Source organism: Perna viridis, chromosome 2, assembly GCF_037379345.1.
Source record: "Perna viridis isolate PV_CMFRI_1.1 ecotype Kerala chromosome 2, ASM3737934v1, whole genome shotgun sequence".
NCBI lineage: Eukaryota > Metazoa > Mollusca > Bivalvia > Mytilida > Mytilidae > Perna > Perna viridis.
Window position 1 is genome coordinate 30,880,733 of NC_142446.1, and position 16,233 is coordinate 30,896,965.

The 16,233-nt window shown below is 32.7% G+C and overlaps 1 long non-coding RNA gene across 1 annotated transcript; it reads right to left on the minus strand.

Moving 5' to 3' along the window:
* Nucleotides 1-306: 306 nt before the first annotated feature.
* On the minus strand, nucleotides 307-6,252 carry LOC148624612 (uncharacterized). Its single transcript, XR_015919715.1, has 3 exons — nucleotides 6,117-6,252; nucleotides 3,602-3,721; nucleotides 307-2,602 (listed from the first exon to the last, which is right to left on the minus strand). It is a non-coding gene; the product is annotated as an uncharacterized LOC148624612 (long non-coding RNA).
* Nucleotides 6,253-16,233: the final 9,981 nt, after the last annotated feature.

The following is a 16,233-nucleotide window of genomic DNA, read 5'->3' on the forward strand; positions in this document are numbered from 1 at the left end:
TTGGAGATGTTTTGTTCTGGTTTCCTTCCATTGCTATATCGATTTTACATGTAATTTCTAATTAAATGCATTTTAAATTGTGTAAGTTGTATGAGTTTTCATTTGTTCGAATATGAACACATCATAATGAAACTGGGTACATGTACATATAAAATTACAAGCAGAATGTGTTATGCAACAATTCTTGATGTTTTCTATAACCATTTTTTATTCAGTACAGGAATGACACATTTAAATGAAAATTTTTTAATTTTTTTTATTTCGAAAAAGCATCAATTTTTAACGTTTAAGTATGAATAATCAATATCATGCTTAATCGTTTATTTGCTATATATTAAACACCAACAACTTACAATACATTTAGTTTTTTCTTTTTAGTATATAAAAGAAGGGAAATATCATAAATTAATACATGGAAATATAAACAGCTGTGCCCTGAACACATAACAATCGTCCCCATATGGAAGTAAACTGAAAAGCTGTCATAACTCGTAGCAAAAAAATGTGCTCTACTGAGCGCAGCTTGATACAACAATAGAGGTCGAACCCTGAAAATTGGGCCAAGTATTAACACACCATTCAAGCTAGATACAGTTCTGAATTTTGATTGCGATTCAATATTTGATACAGGAAACTAATTTGACAAGAATCACAGTAGCAACCTTATTCGTCAATAAGAACAACCCCAATTCAATCCTAGCCTTCCTTTTGTGGTATGACACCTTATGGTACAATTTCAAGGAGATTCATTCATATTTACTCAAGTTTTTGTCCGAAAATCATGAAAATGCTCGTTTCTGGTACATTTTTCCTAAACAGTTCAAGGCACACTTCCAACATCAATCCCAGACTTCCTTAAAGGTATGTCACCTTGTAGTATACTTTCATAAACATATACACTCATTCTCAAGTTATTGTCGGGACATGAAGTGTCTATAAACAATGATAACAGCATACCATTATATGATCACCATTTTTTTCCGGACTCATAAAAAGGATTTGCAGAGGTCAATTTCAGAACACTTTAGGCATTTCAGGACACAACATTTTAACTTGATGCAGTAATGTTAAATGTTGATATATAGCATAAGGTTCTTGGAAGAAAAAGAAAATGGTACAATAACTATAAAAAAATAACAATAAGACAATACAATAAGAAAAGAACTTCAAAACAAGATGCTCCCAGGAGCCTGAATTGCTCACCTGGTTAAAATTTGTCTTTCAAGGGTAATAAATTTAACAAGGTGATGTCCAACAATTTTGACGCAAGAAGACTTCGGTAGGACTTATCATAACGATCATTTCAGCAATTATAGGTTTCAAGATATTGGCTGGAACTGTAAAAAAAACTCACTTCTGATCATTCAAGGGCAATAACTCTTACAAGGAGTCGCCTGACAACTTTGATCCCTGAAGACTTTTAAAGGACTTATAATAAGGATCATTTCAGCAATTGAAAGAGTTTGGCTAAACCTAACTGTTCTGAGATATATGTGAAAAACTACTGTCGACCCCTCTGTTCTATTTTTTGTAATGGTGGCTATGTTTTTCAACGAATCAAAAATCCCCACACCCGTATCATGCACTAAGGATATCCCAAGAAACATTCATACCAAGTTTGGTTTCAATTGGTCAAGTAGACAGAGAAGATTTTTGAAAGAAATAACATTAAAAATAGCAAAAAATCGTTGAAAAAGGGCAATACCTCCAACATGGCTTAACGGATTAAAACCAAAACTTGATCAGAGATAGATCTCAACATGCTGAACACTTTTATCCCATGTCAGAGTTTAGCTAAACCTAACGGTTTTGTAGATATATTCAAAAATCTACTGTCTGACCCCTGTTCTATTTTTAGTAATGGTGGCCATGTTTTTTGATGAATAAAAAATCCCCACATCAGTTCTATGCAGGATATCTCGAGAAACATTCATACTCAGTTTGGTTTCAATTGGTTAAGTAGTGTCAAAGAAGAAGATTTTTGAAAGAAATATCATTGAAAATAGCAAAAATTGTTGAAAAAAGGCAATAACTCCAACATGGCTTAACAGATTAAAACCAAAACTTGACCAGAGGTAGATCTTATCATGCTGAACACTTTTATCCTGTCAGAATTTAGCTAAACCTAACAATTTTGTAGATATATTCAAAAATCTACTGTCCAACCCTCTATGTTCTATTTTTAGTAACAGCAGCCATGTTTTTCGATGAATCAAATATCCCCACATCAGTTCTATGCAGGATATCCCAAGGAATAGTTATACTAAGTTTGGTTCCAATCAGTTGAATGGTTTCAGAGGAGAAGAGTTTTGTATAATTGTTAACGACGAAGGACGATGACGAGGACGGATGCTAAGTGATGGCAATAAGGTTTACTATTCAAGGGATTTTAAAGTTTCCATGTTACATGTTAACACAGACAGACGGATGGATATATGAACGTGTACCATTATAAGACCCATCTCTAATTGATAGCCATAAGTGTATAAAAATTGTTTCCTAAAATCTTTTATATTCATTATATAAAATATAATACAGTTTCTTCAATATTGCTCTCCAGTATTTCATTCTTTTTGTTCACAATGTGGACTTTACAAACAACCTAAAATATAAAAAAAAAGTCTAAAACATTATAAATGCTCCACACTATTAGCAAAATTGTATAGTACCATATACCATGCAATACCTATAAAATATATCATAATTTATAAAACATAACTAGACATTGACAATAATGGGACTAATGCCCTTCACAACCTGTTGATTTGGGGATGACAATTCCATAACATTATATGAACCTTGCAAATTTCTGCAATCGTAAAAAAAAACAGATTTAAAAAAAGAACAAACTGACAACAGAATCATAAAAAATAAGATTTACAGTAACTTATTTTGTCCATCACAGCCCCTTTTTTTTAAACTGGGTGGTGCAAGATTCTTCAAATACTGAAAGGCCTTCCTTTGTGTCTAATGAATCTATTGACTAAATATTAAGTTGTTTTTGTGAACATCATTCTGACCACAATATGGCCAAAAAATGAATGAAATATATGAATTTTGGTAAAATTCAAGCTATCTTTTTGCCATTTGCATTCAAGAATTTATAGAAATCCCTATGTTTTCTCAATGTAATGGATTTACAAATTCAAAATGAACACGATGATTAATTTTCAGTATTTTTTAGGCCAATATGATCCCCAGTCTAATTAAAATTAGCACCTCCAATTTTTATTTGTTGCAAAAAAGTGAAAAAAACACTAGATCTAATTTTATTTGACTGATATGATCCCCTAATCCCCTTCTCCCTTCATCAAAATACCATTATTTTTTTTTTAGTTGCTTAGACGTATCTGTAAGGTTTTAATATTTACAACTCATTAGGTGGAGCTACATTTGTATGTTGTGTAGTAACAAGCACTTCGTTCTACCTTTAATTGCTTTAATTCCAAAAGTAAGTCTTACATTTCACTTTTTGGACTATCATCAACAGGGGCGGATCCAGGATTTGAGTGTAGGGGGGCATTAATTGAATTAAATGCTGTGCAAAGCAAGGCAAAAAATATTATGGGGTGAAACTTGTGGTGAAAAATGTTTCCCTTACCAATTGGGGGGTGGGGGGGTTCACCCGGTACGCCAGTCCTTGGATCCGCACCTGATCATCTGCCAAATATCCTGGTACAGGATCACCCTGGTAATCTGCACTTAGTTGTCATCAAGGCTACTGAAATGTTTTAAGAGAGAAAATTAAAAAAGCATTATCATCTTTCCCTTGTTCTGAACAATTAAATCACATTGTATTCTTCAATGATTTTGTGAAAGACTGTGAAAATTCTTTAAGAGTTTCAGTTGAAAAATAGAGAAAGGGGTTACTTACAAGTGTATCTATTGAGTACTGCAACACTATTCAAGTGGCACTCCTTGTAAGAGTCATGCAGATTCCGTAATATGGGATATCGAAACAACTCCAAAAAGACTTCAAATTTTTATTTTTGTTATTAAGTAGCACTTCATCTAAGAATCATGCATAATGTGTCTGCGATATATGGCCGAAATGCCTAGCCTACATATTTTTATGTTTGATGTTTTGTTTGTATTGACGTAGTAAATAGAAATTAACATTCTGTTTTTCATAGCACCCATGTTCTTACATGTAGGAGATAAAAAATTATATAGAATTCACTGTAGAATTCAAAATAAAGGGAGATTACTCTATAAATGACACTAAATACAATAGGTCTCAGTCTTGTATTCTTTGCCCCATAGGCTTCTATAGTAAACCATAAATTTTAATGATTTTTTAAAAAATATACAAGGAGTTTCAATCTAACTTTTGACCATGTTTTTTTTTATTAAGGAAATGTCAAAAATAATTTTTAGGTCCATTCTAGAAAAAAAAGCATGAACTTTTGTACACCAAAACATGTCAGACTAAAATTAGACAACCTCTACTTTCATTGTTATTTTGAGTTCATAAAATAAGACTCATTTTCTGACGCATTATTTTTCTTGAAAATACTGTTTTTCCTCAAAAACAAGTTTTTTTGTCATAGCTTGATATTTATCCTATACTTTTGATGATAAATGATAATCATTTGCAAAAAAAACAAAAACAAGAAATGGCAAAAAAGAAGCGCACTATAATTTTTTAGCCTCCATGTTTTGACGTACACCCCCTCCGGAATACAATACAAGACTGATACCTATTACTAATAAAAACTTTTAGATATCTATAAATGCTGTTGCATTTCTACAAGTGTGTTCAATTTCCAACTTAAAGACAAAATATCTCTGTCCTCCTGCTTTCCTGTGAATTTTTGTTTCAATTTTAATATAGGTTCATGTACCTTATAACAGTATTAAGTCAAATATCTGATTTTTTTTCCAAGAAGGGACAAGTTTTGATAAAAAGAATTTGGTTACCTTTTAAAGATGAAAAGTGGTCTGAATTGATAAGACAAATGCCTATTCTATGAATGCCAAATAATAATTGACTGACCAAAGTGTACACAGCAGTTGCAAAGCCTATACATAGGCTCTTGGCAAAATACGGGATTACAAAAAGCCTATACATGTATATAGGCTATTTGTCATAGTAAGGGTTTAATGATTGAGTCAAGAGTAATAAAGGACACTTCTGTTAAAAGTTTTGTCTCTACCTTAAAGGAACATAATCTTGGCATTCAGCTTAGGTTTAAGGGTCCACAAAATTGCAAATAAATTTGTAGTTAATAGAAGCATATTTATCAGTTCAGTCAGAGATAGGGGAAGGCAACGTTACATCAACAAACAAATGCATACTAATTTAACTATTTCATAGACACATTATATTAATACTTTAAACCTAAGAGCACAATACATGACTCTTTAAGAACTGTAAACCATTATGGCGTAAGCCTGCTATGAAAATGCAGAAAAAGTAAGATTAAAAAAATAGTTTTCAGATGCAAAAACCCAATGTCTATATAAATTTGTTGGGTCCTACTACTTTACAGAAAAATCTTATACCGTGAAAAAAAATACACATTTCACCCTGAATAAAATATACAACACTTAGCTTTAAACCTTCATATTTTTTATTTTTAACTGACATTACATGTACATGGTTTGAGGTAAAAAGAGACAACAATGTACATGTTATGTACAATGAAATATAAAAGTGAGGCTTAAAACAATTACTTTAAACGGATTACAGTGTCCTTGCTCGGGGAAAATGGAGGAGGCAGTGTGCCATTCCCCTATCACATTCAGATATCTCTGTCCCTATTGAGTACCCCCTCAATTAATTATGGAATATCTTGATAAGATTACACACTTGTTAATTACCCAAGCCAATTTAGTCACTATATAGATATTAGGACTAGGCCCTGGCTGCAGCATGAATAATTTTTCTGGAGTACATTGTATGTGAACAGGTTGAGAACAAGTTCAAAAATAGAGTTCCCACCTTTTTTAACCTACATGTACCCACAAATGGTGGGTTTAAAAAAAACATAGTTAAGATAAAAGTGGGAATACTACTTAACTTGTTTCCAAGTTGGTGAATGCAGATAGTGTACGTTTCATTTGTATATACATCGAATATTGTGCCAATACCAAGCTCAAGTTCTTCTACAAACTTGTTAAAAGAGCAGTTTCCTCTTCAGGTGATGTCTGTGTGGCAGTATGATGTCAGTAAAATTTAACCGGCGACGTTTCCAACTGAAATTTGAACGCCAGTTTCCGTTATCTTCTTTTATGTAAAACGCTCGAAAGACCTGTAAACAAATTACGTCATTTTACACGTTTGTTTTATTTATATAAACATTAAAATGAACGAAGTTGAATATTCCGACAACACGAGCTATGACATCAATTAGTAATGTACTACAAGTAATTCAAAACTGCAACCTTGCATGGTATATAAGTACACAGAGTCATGAGTCTTAAAAGATGTGGTGAAAGCAAATTACAGGTTCAGTTTGTGAAGTAGCGGTGTTTTTTATTCTCATTGGCTGCTTATAATACAAGAGAAAAGTTAAGGGTGTTTATGGATTGTGTAAAACAGCACATGTAATCAAGCGGCGGCACAAGGGATTTACAAAAGAGGGTTCCATGGTGGTTACGGAAAAAAAAGGGGATTAAGGCTATCATTTGCCCGTTTTAGCCCAAATTCTACGCGATATTAATAAAAAAAATATACAAAATGGGGTCCAACCCCGGAATCATTCCCTGGATCCGTAGAAGCAGGCACAATAAATGCTTTTTGTAAAATAACCAAAATAACTATATAAAACCAATACTAGCTTATTGTTTCGACATTGAAATATCCTCTACTCCCACAATCCTTATACTGATTCGTGGGTCTGTACGGAGACGCATCGTGTAGGACAGAATGAGAGAGACAATGATATAAACAAGGAAATAAACACACAGAGATTACGAATTTGAGTAGCCATGTACTATTCCATTTTTCCAGTCAGTTCTATGGTCAAAAATACGCCAGCATATCTTTGAATGTGGTCAAAATACACAAACTTATGGCAAGCCAAAGTGTACAAAATCAATACTTTGTAATATTAGAAAATGAAATTTTAATATTACAAAATGAATTTCTAATATTACAAAATATTTTTTAGCTCACCTGGCCATAGACCATTTGAACTATTGCAATCACTTGGCGTCCGTCGTCGTCGTCCGTTATCGTCGTTAACAATTATACAAAACACTTCTCCTCTGATACTACTTGACCAATTAGAACCAAACTTGGTATGAACGTTCCTTGGGGTATCTTGCATAGTACTGATGTGGAGATTTTTGATTCATCAAAAAACATGGCCACTGTTACTAAAAAATAGAACATAGGGGTCAGACTGGTTTTTCGCATATATCTCCAGGGGCGGATCCAGGATTTATGTTTAATTGAATTAAATGCCGTGCAAAGCAAGGCAAAAAATATTATGGGGTGAAACTTGTGGTGAAAATTTTTTCCTTACCGATTTAGGGGGGGGGGGCGTACGCCCGGTATGCCAGTCCTTGGATCCGCGACTGATCTCCAAAACCGTTAGGTTTAGCTAAATTCTGACATATGGTAAAAGTGTTCAGCATGATGAGGACTATTTGTGGTCAAATTTTGGTTTTAATCTGTTAAGCTATGTAGGAGTTATTGTCCTTTTTCAAAGATTTTTGCTATTTTTCATGTTATTTCTTTCAAAAATCTTCTCCTCTGACAATACTTGACCAATTGAAACCAAACTTGATATTTGATGTTTCTTGAGGTATCCTGCATAGAGCTGAGGTGGGGATTTTTGATTCGTCAAAAAACATGGCCGCTTTTACTAGAAATAGAACATAGAAGTCAGACAGTGTTTTTTTTGGATATAATTATCTTCAAGAGGGTTAAAAGTGTTCAGCATGCTGAGATCTATCTGTGGTCAAATATTCGTTTTGATCCGTTAAGTCATGTTGGAGTATTGGCTCTCTTTTGACATTTTGTTTCTTGCTATTTTTCATTTCTAAAAATCTTCTCCTCTGACACTACTTGACCAATTGAAACCAAACTTGGTACAAATGTTCCTATGGGTATCTTGCATAGAACTAATGTGGGGATTTTTGATCCACCGAAAAACATGGCCGCTGTTACTAAAAATAGAACATAGGGGTCAGACAGAAGTTTTACGCATATTTCTCCAAAACCGTTAGTTTAGCCAAATTCTTTCAATAGCTGAAATAATCCTTATTATTAGGAATACAAAAGTTCATCAAAGTTGCCAGACGACTCCTTGTAAGAGTTATTGCCCTTGAAAGGGTAAAAATGATGTTTCTTTCACAGTTTTCAGTCAATATATTGAAAACTATGATAAATAAAAGGAAACTTTCAGTTGCTGAAATGATCCTTATGATAAGTCCTACCGAAAACTTCTTGAGTCAAAATTGTTGGACAACTTCATGTTAAATTTATTGTCTTTGAAAGGCCAAATTTAACAAGGTGAGCGATTCAAGCTCCTGGGAGCCGCTTGTTTATTATTAGAGAAGATTTTTTTAATATTAAAAATTTATTTTCTAGTATTACAAATTCCTGATGTAGTAATATCATAAAATAACACACAATTTGCAATATTACAAATATTAGAAAATGAATTTGTAATATTAAAAAATCACTTTGTAATATTGCAAAATCAGTCACATTATTTTTAATACAAAATGATTTTCTAATATTAAAAAATCAGAATTGAATACGACAAATCCATTTTCTTATTGTTATTTGTTGTAATTTGTTATATTAAACAAGACGCTCCCAGGAGCCTAAATCGCTCTCCTGGTTAATTTTTTGCTTTTCAAGGGCAATAACTGTAGCAAGAAATTGTCCGACCATTTTGACTCCATTAAGACTTAGGTAGGACTTATCATGAGGATCATTTCATCAATCGAAAGTTTCATTCTGACCATTATAATTTTCAAGATATTGACTTTCAATGGCAATAACTCTTACATGGAGTCGTGTGACAACTTTGATCCCTGGAAACTTTTGTAGGCCTTATAATAAGAATCATTTTAGCAATTGAAAGATTCATTTAATCTATCATAGTTTTCAAGACATAGGTTGAAAGCTGTAAAAAAAAAAAAAAAAAAAAAAAAAAATTTTCACCTCTCAAGGGCAATAACCCTTACATGGTGTCGTCTGACAAATTTGATCCTTGGAGACTTTTGTAGGTCTTATAATAAGGATATTTTATCAATTAAAAGATATTGGCCAAACCGAACCGTTTTGGAGATATATGAAAAAACCCTATGTTTTATTTTTAATAAAGGCGACCATGTTTTTTAACCGATCATAAATCCAAACAGTCATTTTTTTTCAAGGATACAATACAAAACAAAAATATCAACTTTCATTGAATTCTGTATAGTAGTTTCTGAGAAGATTTTTGAAAGTAATAACATCAAAAACAGCAAAAAACGTCCAAAAAGGACAATAACTGCAACATGGGTCAACAGATTTTCACCAAAATTTGACCACAGATAAATCTCATCTAACGGTTTGTGAGATATATGCAAATATCTGCTGTCTGACCCCTATGTTCTATTTTTAGTGACGGCGGTCATGTTTTTTTAACCGATCAAAAATGCAAACAGTCATTTTGTCAAGGATACCCTACATAAAAACTATCTGGCAAAACCTAACGGTTTTGGAGATATGTGCAAAAATCTGCCCTCTGACCCCTATGTGTTATTTTTGGTAACGGCGGCCATGTCTTTTAACCGATCAAAATCCAAACGGTCATTTTGTGCAGGATACTCTATGGAACAGTCATTATAAGTTTCATGCAAATCTTTTCAGTAGTTTCAGAGGAGAAGAACTTTGAAGAAATTGTTAACGACGGCGACGGACGACTAGTGATGGCAATAGCTCACATGGCCTACGACCAGGTGAGCTAAAAATGAATTTGTAATATTGAACAATTATATTTTTTAATATTAGAAAACACTCATTTTGTCCACTTTGGCTTGCCATACATACTATTATATTGCACTTAACACATTATTTTTGTGATATTTCAAGATACTGTTCGTGACCAAAAATCTTTCTTGTAAGACCGTCCAATGCTTACGAAATTCAAAAGCCATAATACTGCTTGGCACAATTTTTGTCGATTTAATCCTATTCCCATGTGACTTTGGTAGACCAGTGATTGTACCGGCTTGCTTTAAGTGTCAGACATGGTTGAGGCTTTCCCGCTAATGGGTCATAATATAGACTTTGAATATGGCAGTCGTTGGTTGTTCAACACCAAGTAGTAATTTGTCAAGTCGAGATGTTTAAATGCTTGTAAAAACTCTGTCTTACTTTTGTATACTATATTTGTATTATTCACTGTATTTATGTGTTGTCTATACCATTGTTTATATTTGGTTTATGAGAATAAAGATATATTTTTTTATTATTTAGATTTAATCATCTTGTGGGATTATGCTAGCATATTTTCATCATTATTATATTGTAGTTATTATATTAATCAATCAATACATACGTACCTAATTGTATGACCTCCATAAAAGGATATACGAATTTCAATATATTCAGGGGCGGATCCAGGATTTTAGATTGGGGGAGGGGGCGCACAGTGGTTCTTCTTTAGGTAATTGAAATTTTCACATGTCTGTCAGGGTGTAACTCCTGTCATTTAATTATGTTCGCTTGTTTTTGCATTTCATTTTTCTGTAATTTATTTCATTTTTGTTTTGCACGAAAGTGACCCTGTTAACATATATGGGAAAAAAATGAACATTTTACCCAAACGTACATGGCCTTCAACCCTACCCTAAACACTTCATTGTAATATAAATATTTTTGAAATTAAAACCATGCCGTAAAAATAGATGTCTTCGTCTGGAGTGCTATCCCACGTTATTACTAACGGACGACTACTCCGTCAAGTTTTACAGACAGGATTATGTATCCGGATGATATTTGAAGCTATTTGATCATAGATACCAGTAACAAACACTTATGGGGATCATGTTCAAGTAACATGAGTGTGAGTTGAAGGGTATAAAGGTCCCTATTCGTGTCAATTAATCGCACATTAACAGGGTGTCCATGATATACCCGAGTGGTGTAATTCGGCGATAATGTGAATCTTTTTTTCTAAACTTGTCCCTGTTTTTGTTGATCTGAACCTGTCCAACGCTTAGGTTTCAGAGAATAAAGATATGCAAAGTAAAAATATATGTAAGAGTAAAACTCTGAATAACAGGCAATGGTTTATTTTTTGTAAAATAGTTTCATGGTGTATGTTTCGGCTGTTCATGGCAGAAATATAAATATATGTTGTTGTTATTTTCCCAAATAAGCTTTCAAGGTGAAATATTGAATTGATTTCAAATCTTCTTCACATGTTATTGCTAAAGAAATCCATTCATGGATGTTTTTTTTATTTGAGAACGATCATGACGCACAATTTAATGGAAACAGTTCGGTTGAATATGAAGGCTAGAAAGCACCTACAATGGCGTAGATGAAAATACCAAGTTCAAAGGACGATTTCTGTCATAAATCAATATTGTTAGCACTGGAGGTTTTTGATCCTTGTGAATATGGCATACACATTCAATTTCGAATATTTTAATAGGATGTAAAATAAAAAGTAACCATAAATTTACGTTTAAGATGATTAAGAACTGATTTTTTCTTACATGTTTAAACTGAATTTCAGTCTTTAATACTGATCTGTAGATCAATAGTTAAACAGTATCTACCTTCATTTTACCTGCCATGTAATTTATTTACAAGTACAATAAAAACAACTTTAACAAAGTAATTAAACTACAATAAAACCGATTTAAGCTCAGAAAATAATCACAAAGATGTATATAAGATTTCCCGAAACAGACACTTTTTTATCAATTTGAATTTTCCCGCCAATTTCACTTAGTAAAATTTGAACTGATGAAGAATTTGACTATTAAGCGTGTTAAATGGAACATGCATAGCCCTTTTTAGGGAAAAAATCTATGTTTCAAGTTTTGGAGAAAAGAAAACATTTTTTAATCATCTATAGACCCATTTGTGGTAAGTTGATAAGCATGCTCAATATACACTTCCGCGAGATAGGACTTGGGTGGAACGAAAGTTTTCCTCGCGGAAGTGTATATTGAGGATGCTCTACGCATGTTCATCGACCAACCTATCGTTAGAACAAAAGGTCTATTGAAAAACAAATTTGCTCTAAGGAGCCTGAATCGCTCACCTTGTTAAATTTTTACCTTTCAATCAAGGGCAGTAACTCTTACAAAGAGTTGTCTTACAATTTTGACTCAAAGAAGACTGGTGCAACTTACCATAAGGATCATTTCATCAACTGAAGGTTTCTTTCGATTATAGTTTTCAAGATATTGGCTGAAAATCGCTAAAATATTTTTCGGCTTTCAAGGGCAATAACTCTGAACAAGGAGTCGTCTGACAATTTTGATCCTATGCAGACCTTTGTAGGTCTTATCATAAAGATCATTTCAGCAATTGATAGTTTCAAGTTTCTTTCTATCTATCACAGTTTTTAAGATATTGGCTGAAAACTAAAAATCAAAGACTGAAGTCTTCAAAGTCGCTAATCGTCAGATATTCTTTGTCACCGATTTTGGCTTGCTTTCAACATCCGAAAAGGCACGAATGCCGAATGCAATATGCTCTAAAATCGCTAAAACTTCCGCTAAAACCTTGATTACCTTGACATGATTGTGTACTCTTTCGAAATCGTGATGACCCGAATGTTTTCAATCACCAGAAACAAGATTAAACAACTGGCAATGGCTACATATATAGACATCGGGGTCCTGATAATATATATATTACCTATATATAGTCAATTGTAACAGACGCCAGTGTGAATCGGGAACTGAGTAAAATTACATATTAATGTAAATTCAATGGTAACCGGTCATTTTTTTCTTTTAATGTAAACTTTCCGTAACAAGCAAAACAAACGAACAGAACACACGCATAGACATGTGTATGATATGTCTTAAAAGAGTTACGTTGTAGCGATCTTTGGGTCGTTTATGATATTGACAAGGGAACCAGATTAAGACGTTTTTCGACGGATCAAAAATCCCCACATCAGTTCTATGCAGGATACCCCGAAAAACATTCTTACCAAGTTTGGTTCCAATTGATCAAGTAGTGTCAGAGAAGATTTTTGAAAGAAATAACATTAAAAATAGCAAAAAAAAAACATCGATAAAGGACAATGACTCCAACATGGCTTAATGGATTAATACGAAAATTTGACCACCGATAGATCTTATCATGTTGAACACTTTTACACATGTCAGAATTTGGCTAAACCTAACGGTTTTGGAGATATGTGCGAAAAGCTACTGACTGACCCTTATGTTCTATTTTTAGTAACGGCGGCAATGTTTTTCAACGGATAAAAAATCTCCACATCAGTTCTATACAGGATACCCTAAGGAACATTCATACAAAGTTTGGTTCTAATTGGTCGAGTAGTGTCAGAGGAGATTTTAAAAAAATTGTTAACGATGGACGACGACAACAACGGACGCCAAGTAATGGCAATAACTCATTTGGCCTTCGATCAGATGAGCTAAAAAAAACCCATCATTTTTCATCTTTCAAGGGTAATAACTCTTACAAGGAGTCAGCTGACATCTTTAATCCCTGAAGACTTTTAAAGGCCTTATAATAAGGATCATTTAAGCAATTGAAAGAATTTGGCTAATCCTAACGGTTTTGGAGATATATGTGGAAAAAAACTACTGACTGACCCATATGTTCTATTTTTAGTAACGGCGGCAATGTTTTTCTACGGATAAATAATCTCCACATCAGTTCTATACAGGATACCCTAAGGAACATTCAAACCCAGTTTGTTTCTAATTGGTCGAGTAGTGTCAGAGGAGATTTTTGAAAAATTGTTAACGATGGACGACGACGACAACGGACGCCAAGTAATGGCAATAACTCATTTGGCCTTCGGTCAAGTAAGCTAAAAAAAGTCATTTTTCATCTTTCAAGGGCAATAACTCTTACAAGGAGTCGCCTGACATCTTTGATCCCTGAAGACTTTTGAAGGCCTTATAATAAGGATAATAAGGAGTGGGGCAAAAACCTCCAAAAACAATAGGACCCTCTGTCATGTTCATAGGAACAATGTGTTAAAATTTAAAAAAAGATAGGATAAGTTTTTAGTTACTGAAGTTTTCGTAAATAAACTAAATAAAAGATAATGGACGCCGACAACGAACATTGCGAACATAGTGAAGAAAGGGTGATACCATTACATGATTGAAAATATTTTTGTGGTAGTATAAAATGACTGGTCATCCTTTTGTATATATATTATTAAAATACATTAAGAAGTGTAGATATTAGAGCTCTTACGTGGTTATACTGACGTACAGAAAGGTGCAAAGCATTTCCAAGTCTCCACGCCACGGTGCAGCACAAAAATATATCCCCATTCTTCTTTGAAGAACAAGTCATGATAAGTATCAAATCAAAAAATGAATATAAGAATCTATGATAATTTAATATCATCTTATGACATGTTATCACACATAGTAGGTTAATGTACGAATCTATTAGACAATATCTTAAATTAAACAACAGGTGAAAATACAATGTTGTCATAACATACACAATGTTGTCCCTACATATCATACACTATGCAGTAATTTAATTTTCACAATTAAACAAAGTTAATGATATTTCAGGGAGACAAGTTGTTGGGATATCTTTTTTTAAATATTGTAAAATCTAGACTATATTATAAATGATTCCAATCTTGTTTTAAAAAGGGAATAAATAAATGTAATGTATAACAGACTATAAAAATCACAAAAGATCTAACTTGTGTCATGTTGACATTTTTTTCTCACAATATGAAATAACAACTCAATCTAATGTTAATTATTTTATATTGAAAAAAAAAAACTTAAGAAAACAGTCACATCCTCCTTATATCAATGAAATTAAGATTTAAAATAAAACAAAAACCCATAGCACTAAATATCACAATTATTTAAAAAAGCACTATCAAGAACAAGAAATAACCATTGAAAATGTATCTGAATTACAATCAACACAGCCAAAGAATTTCAATATGAAATATATAATAGCATCAACTGTCAGGAGAAACCAATTAAAATAGTATCTGATCTGATAGCAGTAACAATATATGACAAAAACAAACCACAGAGGGTAAAGTTACCTTCATCCAATACTTAATTATGATTTTTAAGAAGTCCTATCTCTGTAATTTGATAATATGACTGATGAGTGAAGAAAAATGTGGTTCCCGCTACACTGCTGTTTAATTTTTAATCAGACTTGATTCATTTGGTGTATTTTGGTCATGAAACCTAATATCACTGTGTCTCCGTATTTCACACAGTAATCTTCTAACTAAACTGTTGTTGTTTTTTTTTTTTTTTTTTAATTTTGTTACTGGATCCAAACTAATTTTGTCAACAATCATTAACACACATTCATTGTTCAATTATTAGCTTGACCATACAAATTTCAACTTAAGTATAAGTGTATGCCCATATAAAATTTACAACTTGTGAAGTTTGTCAACATTTTGCTCTTTAATTACTGCTTTTTCCATCCAGTATCCTCATACATAACTAATCATTACCGATTTTATATGATCAAAACGTTATTATTCTTGTATATATAAATTATATTCTGATTGATTACAATATTAGGTACACCTTATTTCTAATTTTATCTTTGAAGAAATAAAAAAAAACAAAAAAATTGTACTGACACACATAATAAGCCTCATTACTGGGTAAATTGTGTATTAACTCTGAAATGAAAAATAAGAAAACTATGAAGAATTAAGGCATTAAAAGAACATAAAGTGATACCCGCCACATAATGGTGAAAAAATGGGGATGGTTAATGTTCAAAATGGCTTATCTCCTACACTACAGTTTGGATTTGGCTGAAAATTAAACTTAACCTGTACTTTATCCTACTGAACATCTGAGTAAGGTGAAAAAAAAAATCATTCATCCCTTCTCAATTTATCATCTAAAAACTGTTGGGGGATGGACAGATAGACACACAACTTTTTTGGAGGGTATCACTTAGTACCTGGTCATTTTGGGTGGCAGGGTATAATCAAAGTGCTGATAGCACTGGTGGTTTTTGATTCTCGAGAAAACTGTAGAAAAAAATTCAAAGATTATATGATGTTAAATAAAATTGTGATCATACATTACATT